General features: G+C 43.6%; 1 protein-coding gene across 5 annotated transcripts in view; it reads left to right on the top strand.

Annotated features, from left to right (window-relative positions):
• The window catches only part of ANKRD44 (ankyrin repeat domain 44), a 328,505-nt gene that overhangs the window by 135,872 nt on the left and 179,775 nt on the right, over positions 1 to 12,858 (top strand). The gene's annotated exons all lie outside the window — the stretch shown is intronic.

Genomic DNA, 12,858 nt, shown 5'->3' with positions numbered 1-12,858 from the left:
CCTCTCCCTTTCAAACAGGGAACACTCTGTTTGAACAAGCCTTTGTTTTATTTGGGAGGCAAAGATGGATGGATGGATGGATGGATAGATAGATCAAGTAGTGGGCGGGTGGGTGGATGGGTATGCAAGTAAGCATGCATAACCTAAAGGCCAGGCAGCATTGTCCAGTACTGGGGTTATTACTGTTCTCAGGGGACCCCGATGTGTGCAGGATCCCTAAGGAAATAGGATCTGCAGTCACAGGCTCAAGATACTCCATTTGGAAAGGATCTGGAAATGTCTGACATCCTTCCTTGTAATCTTTCAAGAATTGACAGTGGTGGGCGGTTTTTTTTTTTAATCTTCTTGTTTCTTTTATTATGAAAAATTTCAAACATTCAGAAAACAACCACGAGCCCACTACTGAAATGGAACAAATGTTAACATTTTGCCATATTTACTTAAAAATGAAATTTTATAGCTGTAGAGTTTTCCTCATATAAACACATGCTCCTTGTGTCATTCATGTCTTTGCATTAGCACCACCTTATCTGAGACACCGTCCCCGAACTTCCTTTGTAAAAGAGCCTCGCTCCATCAGCCTCCAGCCTCTCTTGCTAGCACTTTCACCACCTGACATGTACAGTGCATTTTTCTGTCTTCTGTCTGTCTCCCTCCTAGCGTGTCTGCTCCGTGAGAGCTGGGACATGGCTTTGTTCCCATTGAATCACCCTCATCTGGCATCAGCTAGGATCAGATGAACAGAGATGAAGCCTCTTTTAGGCTTCCTGACCCATCATCTCCCTCCATGTCTCTCTCCCCAGGGGGAACCACTGTCCTGAAGTTTAAATACCCTTCCCATCCTTGTCTTTATATACTCTAATTTTATTTATACCTTTAAACCTGTGTGTGTGCATGTGTGTACATAGATGCCAGAACAATAGATGGTGTTGTGTATCTTTAACTACATTAACTAAGCAAGCTGTTTATATCCTCTGTAACTTGCTTTTTCTTGTTCGACGTTATGTGTTCGAGATTTATCTATGTGGATACATGCCCACAAGAATTTACTTCATATATTTCATATTCCTACAATATTCCTTCTAGGATTTTATCACAGTGGGTCCACAGCCTTTTAATAATGGCTATATTACCCTTCTTTTGTCAGGGACTCTGAATCTGAATCTGATCCATGGTAACAATTGCACAAATCCTAGAAATGGGCTAAAAAATTAAGATGGTAAATTTTGTTATGTGTATTTTACCACAATTTTTAAAAAATTTAAAAAACTTATTAAATTATACATTTAGGAAAAAATAAGTTAGAAGGGGCACCAATAAGGCTTGTATTCTTTGTAAAAGTAAAATCATTGTTAATGGTAATTTTAGAGACTTAATTTTACTCACCGTTGAATACATTTAATTATAACAGTAGCTTTTTCAAGGAATTGTGATTTTGTTCTTTATACCTTAGAAACTAGAATTCCCTCAAAGAAGACATACAAATGACCAACAGGTACATGAAAAGATGGTCAACATTACTCATCAGGGAAGTGAAAATCAAAACCACAATGAGATATCACCTCACACCTGTTAAAATGGCTATTCTCAAAAAGACCAGAGGTAACAAATGCTGGCAAGGATGTGGAGAACAGGGAACCAACCCTTCTATACTGTTGGAGGGAATGTAAGCAGGTGTAGCTGCTATGGAAAACAGTGTGGAGTTCCTCAAAAAATTAAAAATAGACCTATCAATATGATCCCGCAATTCCATTTCTGGGTGTATATCCAGAGGAAAGGAAATCATCGTCTTGAAGAGATCTCTGCACTCCCATGTTCACAGCGGCATTATTTACAGTAGCCAAGGTGTAGAAACAAACTTAGTATCCGTGGATGGGTGGATGGATAAAGAAAACATGTACATGTATGTATGTACATTGTACATGTATGTACATTGGAATCTTATTCAACCTTAAAAAAGAAGGAAATCCTGTCATTTGCAATAACATGGATGAACCTGGAGGACATTATGCTAAGTGCAATAAACCAGATAGAGAAAGACAAATACCACAGGGTATCACTTACATGTGGAATACAAAAAAAAGGTAAATATGTGAGGTGATAGATGTGTTAATTAACTTGATGGGAGAATCTTTTCACAATGTATATCTATATCAGATCATCTCATTGTATATTTCAAATATCTAAATTATTGTCAATTATATCTCAATGAAGCTGGAAAAAAATAGAATTCCCTCAGAGATAAATCACATATTTCAATATATAGTTCTCCCATATTAGAGAACCTTTAATGGCTTTCCTCCTAAGGAGAGAAAACTTGAGAACAAATATATTGAGTTGCCCTAAAGTAATAGAATTCTTGGCTTTTGACAAGATTTTAAATGTTCAGGGAAGTCTGTTTTTGCAACAGCATGACAACTTGACTTCACACATCGGTACAGATTAACTGAGTGCCTGGGTTTTCTTTAAGACATATTCAAATATTCTCTTTCCACGCTTCCTATTAAAAGCAGACTTGTTAGAGGACAAAGCTTTATTTGTAAAGCATTTTGCAGATATAATTATAGGTACAATTGGAAAAGTTAAGGAAGATTTATCACCCATAATTTTGAATAATGACTCAGTAGACCTTGGCTAAATGTGAAACTGTTCTAGAAAGATCACAAGATTGACCCTGTTTTTCATTTTGCTCATAAAAATCCATCTGGGCTGTCCCATGAATGTCTTGTTTCTAGAGATACAGTCAGATTTAATGAGCTATTTATCAGTTTCAAAACAGGTCCTGTTACTACATTTCTTAAATTTGATTGGTATATTTCCCCAAGCCCTACTAAACTTGAATACTTAAAAACATATTTGGCAGTTAAATTAACTATCTAACTGTGGCTGTTTCACTTCAGTTCAATCAGCAGATGTTTATTGAGCATCTACCATGTTCCCAGCACTGTGCCAGGGCTGGGACTATAAGATGAATAGAACAGGGTTCTGGTCCTCCTGGACCACATAATCAGGTGGCTGAGACAGATATTTATCCAAGTTATCAAAGGAAATGGTCAATGCTACAATAGAAGTAGAATCGTCCTGTTACTGCATGCTCCCTGTGTGGCCAGGACTCTTAGAGCAATAGATTACTACCCTCAGCAACAGTGCCAGGAAGTGCATGGGCAGGTGTGAAGGTGGTGATGGGAGGAGAGCTTTTAAACCTACCCACCATCTTCATCAACTTCCTTCTCCAAGCTGCCAATAATAATAATGACGGTAGTTTTTGATTTGGGCAATTGATCTTTTCTCAATCTTACATAAAGTATGACTAAAATCATCTATAGAAACTTTTATTTTATTGAATTAAAAATAGACTTTATTTTTAATAGCAGTTTCAGGTTCACAGCAAAATGGAGCAGAGGATACCCTCTGTCCCCACATATGCACAGCCTCTCTTGCTGTCAACATCCCCGGACAGAGTAGTACATTTATTACAGTCTGTGAGCCTGCACTGACATTCCCCTCAAAGTCCACAGTTTACCTTAATATTTACTCTTGGTGTGGTACATTCTGTCGGTTTTGACTAATGTATAAGGACATATATCTGCAGTTATAGTATCATATAGAACAGTTTCACTATCCCCCAAATCCTCTGTGCTCTGCCTATTCATCCTGCCCTGTCTCTGTTTTATTAAACTTCACATATAACCTAAGTAAGAGCAGTTGGCCTGAAATGCAAAAGCGGCTCCAACTAGACTGTCACACCAAAGCCCTCCCAAACACATTCTGGAGTCACTGCTATGTTACTTCCTTTGGTCATCCACGCCTCTACGTGAGAGCTGCTGTGTTTAGCGCAAATGCTCACAGTTTATGTTAGAGTCTGTGGCATTAAATTCTGCGGTTTCAGAACCATTGAATGTGGTAGATGTGTTCATGGTCAACTTTTTGTTCACCATCCTCCCTTTCCCATCACACTTTGACCACCCTTGTCTTTATAAAAAGGTTGGAAGTCTCCAAACAGAATCGCCTTTGTACTGCTGAGGGTTGGGGGTCTTCTGTGCTCCAAATGTCTGATTACAGTATAAACAGACCTATTTGCTTTTAGGGAAGCAAATGTTTTCTGTGTCCAACTGAGCTTGTAAAATTTCATTAAGAAGCTAATCATTAGCCCTGATTAAGTAAACAGTGGATGTTTGGCATGAATATTTTAATTTTCTATTTCCAGGCTGGCTTAGCCTTCTCAAGGTTACTGATGGTCAGCTGGCACCGATAATTTTTCAGTCACCTGTGCAGTTTTCCACTCCATCATCAGAGAATCTCCTCCCCTCCCCCATTCAACTGGGGAAGAAAACCAGGGCTCTCCTAGAGTCCCAGACATGAAGCTGGTTCTCTGATGCTCATTAGAGGACTTTTTTTTTTTTTTTTTAACATCTTTACTGGAATATAATTGCTTTACAATGATGTGTTAGTTTCTGCTTTATAACAAAGTGAATCAGCTGTACATATACATACATCCCCATATCTCCTCCCTCTTGCGTCGCCCTCCCACCCTCCCTATCCCACCCCTCTAGGTGGACACAGAGCTCTGAGCTGATCTCCCTGTGCTATGCGGCTGCTTCCCACTAGCTATCTATTTTACATTTGGTAGTGTATATATGTCCCTGCCACTCTCTCACTTCGTCCCAGCTTACCCTTCCCCCTCCCCCTGTCCTCACGTCCATTCTCTGTGTCTGTGTCTTTGTCTTTATTCCTGTCCTGCCCCTAGGTTCTTCAGAACCATTTTTTTTTTCTCTTGCAGTTGAAGTAGTGAATCTCATTGCTGCCTACTCCAGTGCAGGACAAGACACCAAACTCTGCTCTCTTTCTAATTCAACTTGAAATTGCCACCATTTCTATCCCTCCTTATTTGCCTTTATAAACATTTCAGGCTTTAACAAAGATCAGATTTCCTTTTACTGATACTTACAAATCAGTAGGAAGATGTGCTTAATATTACGCTTTTATTTTCAAATCTAGGAAAGAGCATAAAAGATAAAGATGAAAAAAGCTTAAAGCAGTTACCGCCAGTGACTCAGACGTTATTAATATCGCTGTGGGCACAAGGAATTGGAATGGTGTTAGAACGATTTTCTCCGGGGAAGAATGCATCATGACAACATTTTCCAAAGTATGTTTCTCAGAGGCCACAATAAATTTGACTAGTGTTTAGAAGGGGGAAGAAAGATATTTTGTGGCTAAATAAAATTGGGAAGCACTTCTACTGCAAATTTCCTTGTTTTAGTGATTTACAATGTGTATTGCTATATTAAAGGCTCTGGGAATTCCTGCCATAAAAACCTGTTTAACTTTCTTCGACACAGTGTTTCAAATTCACTTGGCTTCAAATGCCTACTTTTTTTTTTTTTTTTTTTAATTTTAATGTAACACCTGGAACCAACCCTCAGAGCCAATGGGATATACTTACACTTCGGGATATCATGTTGTAGAATGAGAGTCGCTGGAATAGTCTCTGTGGCAGTGGTTCTTGAACTTGAGTGTGCATTAGAATCCTGGAGGACTTGTTAAAATACAGGTTGCTGGGTCTCACCCCCGTAGTTTCTGATTTGGGAGGTCCAAGGTGGGGCTTGAGAATCTCTTTTTCTAATCAGTTCCCAGGCAATGTTGTTGATGCTGGTTGGGGGCCACACTTTGAGAACCACTAATCCACGTTCAAACTGGAAGGAAACAAAAGTTATGGGGGATGGGGGTGGTACCACAGGTGTGCTGCTGTACAGTATACGAGTTAGTGTACTTATGCAAGGTATACTGATCAAACCTGCTGTGTGTCAGGCACCATGCTAGGTGCTGGAGATGATCCTTGCCTTCAGGAGCTTACAGTATAGTGGAGAGATAGACAGTAAATGGCTAAAGGAAATGAGTCATAGGTCCATATGAATTGAGAAGACTTCTGTGAAGGAAGCCAGCAGTGTGTGTGCTATGATCCTGAATAAAAGGTGGTCGAGAAAGAGCTCTCTGAGGTGGCAGGGACATTGCAGCTGAGACTGGCCGTGAGAAACCGGGGGGCCATGAGAAGATGGGGATGATGTTTCAGTCTGGATAAAGCCATGAGCAAAGGCCCTGGGGGGTGGTGGTGGTGGGGAGAGAGTAGCAAGTTCTGGGAATGGAAAGAAGGCCAGGATGGCTGGAGGACAGTGAGAGAGAGAGAGAGAGAGTATGGAAGAAGAAGAGGTTGGAGAGGAGACCAGGAAGGGCCGGGTCACTGGAGCTGAATGAGGCAGTTTGGGTTTAATTCTAAATGCGAAAGGTTCTGGTGACTATTGTAAACAGTCACTCTGGGAGTTGTGTGAAGGAAGGATTGTAAGGGGAAGAGTAAAAGCTGTGAGACCAACAGGAAGACCATAGCTGGAGTCAGGGTAGAGATGATTTGCCTGGGGTAGGGCAGTGGTGGTGGTCAGGCAGCCACATACTCATGAGCTCTAGGGGGCGCCACTGACAGGGATTACTCGTGGCTGTTAGCAGTGGAGAGATGTAGATTGCTTCCCAGCATATCTCGGAGGTAGATCATCCCGGATTTGGTGATGGGTTAAGTTGTGAGGGGCAAGGAACAGACAGGTGCCAGGAATGACTCCTGAGCAACAGAGAAGGGGAAGAGCTGCAGGAGTAGGAACCAGTTCATTTCAGAGAGCGAGGAGGGAACTAAACAGTTACTTTTCAGGGTGACAGTGAAGTGACCACAGCCCATTATTCTGCAAATATAGTAATCGGCTGTTTGCTGGTACACAAAAGAAATGATATTGGGGTTTAATAAATACTCTTATGAGAGAGTTGCTCTATATGTTGTGTATCAGTGGTTGCCTGGTAGCCCAGAATTAGAAAACAAATAAGGCCATTTAACACTAAGCATAATGTTGTCTTTCTCTAATAACTCAGAGAGCACTTCAGAACCTCACAGAGACTGTTACTATTGCTGTGTAACAAACCACCTCACAGCTTAGTGGCATAAAACAGCCATTGTATTATGCTCATGGATTTTGTGGGTTAGGAATTCAGACAGGGCACAGCGGGATAGCTTCTCTCTGTTCCGTGGTGTCTGGGCTCAGCTGGAAAGACTTGTCAGCCGGGGGGACTTGACAGATGGGGGCTGGAATCATCTGGAGATGTCTTCACTCACGTGCCTGGCAGTGATGCTGGATGTTGGCCTGAGCACCTCCACGTGGGCTCTCCACATGGCCTGGGCTTCCTCACTTCTCGGCCCCTACACAATCGTTGAACTTCTGACATGGCAGCTCAGGGCTCCAAAGGCGAGTCATCATTGCAAAGATCTTGAATGTTTGAATTATACGAAACAGGTTGCTGAATTCATGTTCTGTTTAATAGAATGCTAGATTAGAAAGAGATTGCCTTGCTTGCATGCTGCCTCGGGGATAATTTGGGAAGAAGAGGCTGCTTTAGGGAAAGAGCTGGCTGTTTTGCATTAGAACAGATGACAAGGATATTCTCGCTTTGGCTGTGAGCCAGTCATGTGATAAACAAGTATTTTTCCAGCCTCTTCTACTTGCCCAGCTCTCAGGGGTGAAGCAACCGAGCATAGTTCATGCTTATCGGATAATAAGAGGATGTTTATAAACTAGGACATAGAAGAACTGGTTTGGAATTATTTAAAAACATTACGTGGATTCAGATTTCTCAAAACCTCTATTCATAGATCCATTCTGGTGAGTTTCATCCATGAAGTAGCAAGGCACAATGCTTCCTTAGAAATGGTTCTTGATGCAGATCTTGGGTAGCCCTTGATGACTAGAAGACACCAGTCTGAGTTGGATGGTCTAACCCTAAGATAAAATCCTTGGTCTAAGGCAGTGGATTCCAAAAAGGGGAGTATAGGCCTCCCAAGAAGTGTTCAAGTTGATCCATTGAGGGCAATGGAATACCTACCTCTATTTCTTAAAAAAAAAATTTAATATATATTTTGTGTGTGTCTTATAGAATATTAAATATGTAATGCAGGTATGAAATTTATGATTGGTTAATTAAAAAAATAATTTTGTGCTCAAAAAGTTGTTTTTTGCTGATGGAGGACAGCTTAAAGGCGTGTTTTATCACATTTATTCCTTGTTGCTAATGCTTTTCAAACTTTATTGTGAAAATCACCTAGAGAAACTTGATTTTTCTCAGCTCAGTGCAAGAGTGATTAGAATTTGGGGAATTGATTCACACTAAGCTCACAAGAGAATGATTTATCAACCAAAATGCCAAATTTATTAATTTCCAATAGCTGGGAAACTAGACCTATCATTGATACATGTTATGCTTTTATTCTTGGACAAAGTGATTTATCTCAGGATATGAAGTATCAGAAAGCTATGTGTCTTCTAGACGCAGAACTGCATTTTCTGAGCTTCTCTAGTTAGGACTCTTCTTACATATGACCTCCTGGTTACCACTTCCTATTCCTAGCTCACCTGGCTCACAGGTGCTCACCCTGCTCACAGGTGCTCACCCGGCTCACAGGTGCTCACCCACGGGAAATGAGATGCAGCATGTGACCCACTCGCTGTGGTTGGTGTTCAGTCCACCTTTCTGGCACCCTGGTAATTATAGGTGCCTGTGGCAGCAGTCAGATTTTGTTCACCAAAGATGGAAAGCTCGTCTGGTCAGCTCCTCTGTCAGGTGACACCTCCCGCCATGTTGTCATATTTTGATTTCGTTCATCTGATCCTGTGCATCTCCAGTCACAGAGTCTACTAGAGAGGATGTTTGTCTGGCCCTTGGACATCTTGATTACCCTGGAATTTAGGTGAGGCTGGGTGGGACACCTTATCCTTCCCCACCTCTGTCCCACCTGACTTCTTTCCCTCTTCCCATCAGCCAACCAGAATGGGGGAAGGAGTAAAAACATGGATTATATAATACAGGCAGTGTTTGTTGAGTGCTAACCATATACTAGCAACTGTTCTTTATTAGCATCATTTGATTCCATCTCACAAATTCCCATTTTACAGACAAAGAAATGGAGGCTCCAGTAATTTGCCTGAGACCACATGGCTCTGGGTGTCAGGGCCGGGATTGGAACCAGATCCCTCTGCTTCCAGAGCCCACTGTTGCACTGTCATCCTTAGAGATGGCTAAAATCCAAGGCAGAATCAACTGAGTACAAACAAATTTCAGGGACCAGGGAGGGGAGGAACTACTGCTTTTGAGAGATGTTGCTGGGAAGGCATTGCTGAGAGGGCCTGGAGGAGGTTGAGGGCTATGCCTTCTAAAGTTAAGACATCTTAGGGGTGGAGAGACGCGGGGGAGGAAGGCGGTTCTGGTTAAGAGGCAGGCCTGATTGAGCAGAGGTCTGGGGCCAGGAAAGCCAGTGCTCTGGGACTGAGAGGGTCCCTTGGCAGGGAGTAGGGGTGAGAGGTATGCGGGGGTTGGGGGGGGGGGCGGGTAGGGGCAGGCTGCAGGGAGGGGAGCAGTAGGAGGTGAGAGAATCCTGCGGCAGGGCGACCGTCACCCTCCCATAGAAAGCTGCCTCTCCGAGTAGGGATGACGTCATCACTGCGCATGCCCACTGTGGAGGCAAAGCCTGCCCTTCCTTCTTCCACCAAGAGACCACGCTGCGGGGAAGGGCTCTCTAGAGAGCTGCTCTTCGGCTGGAGGAAGTGCCTGACCTGCCTGACCCCACAGCGTGGCTCCGGAGAACCAGAACCGAGGGAAAGGGCTTCCCGTGTCAGGCCGCCTGGGAACTCCAGGAACACAGCAGCTGTACTTCCTTCCCTCTTCCCCACACCCTTGACCTCGTGCTGCCAGAGAGGGGTCTGATACCCAGACACAGCTGGTAGCATCTGAGACCAGACCTCCAGTGACCTGAGGAATGTGGAAAAGTCCCCGCTCAGCCAAGTTGGAAATCAAGTCGGTCTCACCCCTGAATAAAATTTCCCTAGCAACTCCGGTCCTAGCTGAGGGACATGGCTGGACTGGGATGTGGATCCCCCAATACACCTCAACCTTTTTGGGAAATCCATCCTTCTGGGAAATTCTTGAGGGATTGAGAAGCGGTGGGTACTACCTGTGACCCACTTCCTTTACTTGTCCTTCATAAAGCACTTTGAAGGACCCGCAGCCCCGCTGTAATCTCTTCAGCCGTCTCCTTTTAAGAAACAGTGTTGGTGTTCTCCGTCACCAGCATGCCTCCCCAGCACTGGGCCTGCACTGGCCTGTTAAGGTGACCAAGGACTTCCCTGGTGGCGCAGTGGTTAAGACTCCACACTCCCAATGCAGGGGGCCCGGGTTCGATCTCTGCTCAGGGAACTAGATCCCACACGCATGCCACAACTAAGAGTTCGCATGCCACAACTAAGGAGCCCATGTGCCGCTACTATGGAGCTGGCGAGCCGCAACTAAGGAGCCCGCCTGCCGCAACTAAGACCTGGTGCAACCAAATAAATAATAAAAATATATAAATTAAAAAGGTGACCAGCCCACGCCTTCTCCTTTCTATGCCTGTCCCAAACAACTAGATTTCCTATGCCTGGAACTATCCACACTAGTAGTTTCATTTTAATAGGAGCCTCTAATAATTTCATATACAGGTTTGGGTTAGCCAGAGACAAGGAAATAAATGTTCCACATTTTTAAAAAATTCAGTTTTGGTCCCCTAGTTCTACAAGCCACTGGGTTCCCAGGAACTGGTATTTGTGGACTGGCTGTGGACATGAATGTCCCTCTCTAGGTCTTATTGTCTCACAGAAACCAGAACTGCACAGCAGGCAGCCCTCACTGGAGGGGGCACAGGTGAGCTTTATTGATAAGAAACGACGCTAGCTGAGCCTCATAGCTTTTTGTTACCACCTTCTTAGCAAGCCTTCTCATCCACTGGGTGAGTGAGGTACAAAGTCAAGGCCCTATTTTGAGAGCAACAGAATGGATAGGAAGTCTTAAGGGCTGAGGGGTCCTGGGATGGTCAGGCAGCTTTGAAACAAGGCCAGCCCCTACCTGTGATGGACTGAGGGGGTTGCTATCTTCAGTCAGTGTTAGAGGTGGATGAGAGCCACAAACAACCATGCCACACACCCATCCAGACTCTTTGGCATCCCTATCCCCCTGCAGACAGCAGTTCTCTGCCTCACCACAGAAACCTGCAGGCTACCCTCATCCACACCCTTTTCTTGTTGGAGTTTAGGTTTTGATAGAGTCTAAAATAAATCAAGACATGACTCTCTCTTATTCCTCCAAGAAGTGTATATTGAGCACCTACTGTATGCCAGATGTGGTACTAGGCTGATACAGAAATGAATAAGACTATCTCTGCCCTGAGCTCACAGCCTGGTTAGTAGGAGTCAGGAAAAAAGGAGGGCAGACAACCAGCTGTAATGGTGCCACGAAAGAAAATTGTAGAATAGAGGGGGTGGGGTACAGAATCAGAAGAGGTTTCAGAGGAAAGGTCAGTTGAGCTGCATGTGAAAAGACTCTCCCAGGCAACTCCAAAAACCCAAATCAGGGGCTCCCTGTTTTGTGATATTAAAATAAATGTTGCCTTATGTTACGTCAACTGTCCCTGCTTCTTCTCAAGGGGGAATGTTTTGTGTTGACTGTCTCAACGCCCTCACACTTCCACATCCTTGCCAGCTCTTGTTATTTGTGGTCTTTTTGATACTAGCCAACCTCATGTCCTCTTTTGTTATCTTGTCATTATTTTATAATTCAATGGAAAAAATAATAAATTCTACACAATTTTAACGTGTAGACCGCTTTCAGAAACACATATGGTATGCAAAGCAAGATCATTTAAATTAAAAATCATTCCCTTCCATGAATACATAAGGTCAGTAGAGAAAAGATAACACTTGCAAGCAAGGAAACCAACCAAATATGTATTAGTGTTTAACCCATCCATGGAATGCCATATCCCCATGTCCTGTGGTGTTGAATAGGGTATTTGAGATCTTCTGGGGGAAGACCCCATTCTTGCCTTCTGTATACTCTCAGAAGCCAGATTTTCAAGTGAGGATCCTAAGGGGCTCTTAACTCATGTGAAAAAGTACTAGTTAGTCTGGAAATACTAAGCAATTTGAAGTTGGGGGAAAATATCCCCTATAGTCCACGGTTACGAAGGCCAGTTGTGTCCCCAGTGACCTTTTTCTCTGATGGTTGTTCTCAAGTGGTATGGGTTTTTTTGAGATTGTCCTGAAGGTGGAGCGATGCATCTTCTCTTTCCCTTGTCTCCAAGAAGTGCTGTTATGTAACCATCTCCACGTTCTGGGACCACTCACATCAGTCTCTAATTAGAGGGCTTGGGAGGCCTGCCATCTTGCAGCCTTCCCTCACTAAGCAGAATGCTCTGTACTGAATCATTGCAGTGTGTTTGGCTTTCCGTACTATTAGCTCAATTTAGGAAGGGCGTAGATGAGTGCTCCTTTGCTTTTTGTTGTAGAAAGTGGCCCCCTGTTTATTTTCCTGAGTACCTTTAATGATTCTGTGGTGGCTTTACTTCTAATAAGTTAGTAAGGGAGACTTTGATTAATAGCGTAGGTGTCTTGGATAGCAGAACTCTCCTGTCAAGTGTCAGAAAGGTTTAGTGAGCTTTCTAGCTTGGCGATGCCTTGTTCGAAGGTTTTCAGCTTTGGGGGAGGAGAGAAAGGGCACAGCATCCAACCCCCAAGGGCAGCTCCCATCTGTCTAGGTTGCTGACTCTGCTGAGCTACCGAGACTGGATGAGAAAGGAGGCCTTCATGGCAGCAGAGATACATTCTCAGCAAGGGTTTAGAGCTGCTGGGGGGTGGGGGGCGGTAGGTGTTTTAGGTGGTTCTACGAGAGGAAAAGACTCCACTGTGGGTCCCATGAGATGAAGGACGAATTATGCGAGGCCCGACTCTGGAGTCTGGGAGA

Source organism: Orcinus orca, chromosome 7 (genome assembly GCF_937001465.1).
Source record: "Orcinus orca chromosome 7, mOrcOrc1.1, whole genome shotgun sequence".
NCBI lineage: Eukaryota > Metazoa > Chordata > Mammalia > Artiodactyla > Delphinidae > Orcinus > Orcinus orca.
Note: the sequence above shows the minus strand (reverse complement) of the source record. Positions and strands in the feature narration are given on the sequence as shown.